Source organism: Meleagris gallopavo, chromosome 1 (genome assembly GCF_000146605.3).
Source record: "Meleagris gallopavo isolate NT-WF06-2002-E0010 breed Aviagen turkey brand Nicholas breeding stock chromosome 1, Turkey_5.1, whole genome shotgun sequence".
NCBI classification, from domain to species: domain Eukaryota; kingdom Metazoa; phylum Chordata; class Aves; order Galliformes; family Phasianidae; genus Meleagris; species Meleagris gallopavo.
In genome coordinates this window covers 93086567-93090962 of record NC_015011.2, presented here as the reverse complement: position 1 = coordinate 93090962, position 4396 = coordinate 93086567, and positions in this window count along the sequence as shown.

Sequence of the window (4396 nt, the reverse complement as noted above, 5' to 3'; positions counted from 1 at the left end):
ACTTATGTAAGCAACCATGTATTGATCTTGGTAACAGAATTTCCTGTGCTCCTTCCCCGGAGACTCCTTGCTTTTTCAGTTGTAAAATATTTCTCCTTTTAAAATAGACAAACTTAATGAAGCAGTAGTTGGCTTTTACATAATTTACAAGCACTTTGTCATTTATACTTAATGAGTATACATTACAAGAAAATTGGAGAAGTAGCTTACTGGATCCTATTGTGATGCAGCTCACTTATGGCTTATCCAAAAGGTTTTAGACGTTTCGTGTCTTCTAGCTGCCTCAAACTTTTATGGCTCATCTCTTGGGTATAAACAGGCTATAGCATATCCTATTTAGGTTATAGGAACTGTTATCTGATTTAATGTCAGTTCAAAGCAGAGACTGCGATTAGGTTGGGAGGATGTTGCATGTGAGGAGTGGACTTCTGCAGCATTGTAGATGCTTTTGTAATACAGTGGATATTGGGGAATAAGGAAATAATGTGTGAGAGTCAGTCTTGTCCTCTCTGCCACAAGGAGCTGAGGCGTCTGCACAATGCTTGCTCTCTGCTGCTCAGGAGCCCTTAATTTCATTAAGCTGTCAGGGGGAGGTTCCAACAAAGGGTCTGGGTGAAGCATGCAGGCTCCTGATGTCACTTGCTTCTATCTCTCTGTCTCCTACTCTCACCAAGTTTTAAAAATGAGATTTATTATTGTTGTTTTTTTGTTTTGTAAAACAACAACAACAACAAAACAATACAAAAAACCAACATCGCTGTTCCTTTTTCAGAAAGGATTCAAATGAGTCTTCTGATTGTTTCTGTTTTATGGAAGTATGATGTATATATATCATGAAGCGTATAAACAGGATGTGGGTATGATTGTTTATGAGGGTGGATACCGACAGGACAAGGGGGAATGATTTTAAACTAAGACAGGGGAGGTTTAGGTTAGATATTTGGAGAAAGTTTTTCACACAGAGGGTGGTGACGCACTGGAACAGGTTGCCCAAGGAGGCTGTGGATGCCCCATCCCTGGAGGCATTCAAGGCCAGGCTGGATGTGGCTCTGGGCAGCCTGGTCTGGTGGTTGGCGACCCTGCATAGTAGAGGGGTTGAAACTAGATGATCATTGTGGTTCTTTTCAACCCAGGCCACTCTTTGATTCTATGAAATGCTTAGCAAGGTAAAAAGACAAATTGTTCATATCTGAAAAAGCTTAGAACAGTATATAGTATACATACTATAGTATATATATATAATAACTTTGACTGAAGTCTCACCAAACTTTGACTTCTTGTATGAATAACTTTATTCAATCTTTGCAAGCTATCACCTCAGTAATGTGGGGAGAAGTTTTAAACTGTAACATTCCATAAGAGAAGGTCATGTTGTTGGTAATAGTGAAAATTTAGGCTCTACTTTGTACTTGTTCCTGCCAAATTAATATATTTGTAGTGCTGCATCTATCAATTGACCTTTCAAGCTTCTGATATCTAATTGGCTATATAATACTTCAAACTGCTTTATTTTACTTAGTTCTGTTTTCAGTATTCAGTTTAATTACTTAGGGCAGACTAATAAGTGGTTTTGTTCCTACATCCTGAAAGTATACTTTAACTGCTCTGTCAGATTTCTCATTAACAGTCAGTAGCCTAGGAACTTAACCCTTCAGTAGTTTTTCTTACTTTGTCATCGTTTCTGCAGTTTAAACAGTTCTTTTTTTCTTTTTTTTTCCTCTTCCTTGTTTCTTGCAATGGAAATCTCAACGTGCTTCTATCTAATCTGCCATTTATTTTTTTCAATAATGTGGAGGCTCTCCAGTTGCAGAAATTGAGTCTAGGTTAGTCAAGTCTACTGAAAACAGACGTGATGTGGATCATCTTGCTGTGTTAATGGATTTATATTCCTAATCGTTTATTCAGATGAAGTAAATGTAGCTTTTGCCCTGAAAATTTTCTTGACCCTGAAAAACTGTTTTATAATCGTTACTGAATGTAGTTATGTTATGTAAAATTGACATTCAGACTGGGGAGATGAGCCTGAAAGAGTGTTTTTATCTTAAAAGGCATCTTTGTTCCTTGGGAGGAGAGGCTGTTCAGTTTGGAAATTAAATGGACATTGTGCTGCTATTTCTGTGTGTCTGATGGTATAGCAAAGAGCTTTTGTTTATTTGATTTTTAAATAAGCCCGTTTGACTCTTTGGTTGGTTGGTTTTTGTTTGATATTGAATGGTTTTAATCATTGAAAATGCCTACTGTTAAAGTGAGGCAGTAGAAATCGTAATTTTCTTCTGGCCAATTTCTTGGTCAGACTAAATCCGTGAAAGAAATTTGTTTACAGTTTGGGACCCTGAAGCAAGTCTAGGTATAGTGTTAGCTTTTAAGATTAACATTGAGCTTGGAGAAAATAAAATTGGAGTGCTGTGCAGCTGGAATTATTTGAAGGTATGCCAGGGTGGGGAATTAAAAGTACTTTTTCCCCAAAAACTAATATAGATATGTTAAATGTGAGATGCTTATAAAAACAAGTGTAGTATGTGTGTATCAAAATCTCTTGATACTAAAACCTTAAATGTTGGTGTAAATAATATTAGTAAAACTCATGTATAGTACTTGGCTTTTCAGGTACTCACTAGCATGGGGATCAGCTTCAGGATCATAGTTGTATTTATTTGGCTTTGACCTTAAGCTGTAGGGAACCTTTTTGGCAGTGACGAAGTTGGGATAGACAAAATGCTTGTGGTAATTGATAATCTTCAATAAATTAGAAGTCTTTGGGAGAAAGTCTTTCTAGAAAGAGAATTCCCTTACATTTTAAATGCATATTCTTACTGTTTACGTCTCTTAGGTGCTAAGAAGTCACAACTACAGTGTCTGGAGTTTACAGTAACTGTAGTCAATGTGAATTCTGCAAAGAATTCCAGCTACATCTTCCGGTACTACAGAGTATTTGGAGTCATTGGTGATAGTAGTAAAGCAGATTTAAATCTAATCTCATAAATGGGCTGTGGAAAAAATAAGCCATCCTTTCAGATTGAATTCAAGAATTCTCTGCTCTGCAAATTTAGGAATATGACTGTATTTTCCCTTCACTCCCTCTTCACCTTGCCAAAATTCTGGATTTTTATTTTTTTTTTTTTTTTTATTTTTTTTTTTTAGTTAGTTTAGTAGTAGTAGTATTTCCTTTATCTTTTCAGTTGATATGCTGGATACTTAGGCCATTTAAGAAACAAGGGTAAATTTTTGAGCCTTCGCAATTGAAGGCTTCTAGCCAATCCCTTATTCCTGTAGTTTGATGCTTAATGAATTACGAGTGCTTTTAAAAAAAAGAAAACAAAACAGAAAAAGTCCTTTGTGAATCGATTCCTTTCCACTATAAGAGGACTTAAATTTTCTGTTGACTAAGTAGGTGGGAAAATTTTACTTCAAGAGATTGGTCAAGGATGTTATGCTTTGCAAAATGTTCAGATGCCTTGCTCTGTTTACTGTTTTCTGAACAGTTCTGTTATTTTTTATTTTAGTTACAAAAGATTTCTGTTGTGGTATACCTTCTTTTGCAGAGTGGGGATCTCTGGGTCAGTTTGAATACAGGAGTTGTTGACAGGGAGTTAGAGCTGTGCTCCAGAACAGAGCTGTTGGAGTCCACAGTGAAGATAAACATTTCTTTGAAAAGATTCACGGGCGAGGGGTGTGTGTATGTATAGATACAAATTTTTTTGGATGCTGAAAACACTGACTCATCTTTTTTTTCCCAAAGATTTGAAGAGATCTCTTGCTTATTATTTTATTAATATAGCTATGTATGTTTTTTTTTAATATACGATTTTAAACATAAAACAACTTTGTTCCAAAATTATTAATACTATTCAATCTGAAAAAGCATTACACTAGGCAGTATATTACATACTCATATAAAGCTTGAAAACAGAAATAGTTTACAGTTTTAACAAAACTTCACAAAACAATTTCTGGATTCTGAGGGAGGGATAGATAATACCAGTGAGCTCAGAGAGCAGAATGCTTATGCAGGTACCTCCTAGCTGCCTTTTCTCTATTTCACCAATAGATTTTCTTATGAATGGAAAAAAAGAGGCCACCTAAATCTTCTTTTCAAAATAAATCAGAAAACTTATTAAAATATGTACAAGATTGTCCAAAGAATATTATGAATGTATTTATGAAATGTTATTATGATATCTTAGATTAAGAATGTAAGAAATTCAAAGGAAAAAATGATATTAGTTGGGTTATTTAGATATTTAGTATGTACTAAATTGTTCCTTTTACCAATAGAATTTAATGTAATGTTTCAACATTTTAAATATGCCCTGAAGCTCTTTATAATTTCAGCATGGAATGCAAACATGTGGAGCAGCAGACAGAAAGGAAATCTATCTCATTCATCTTTTTTTTT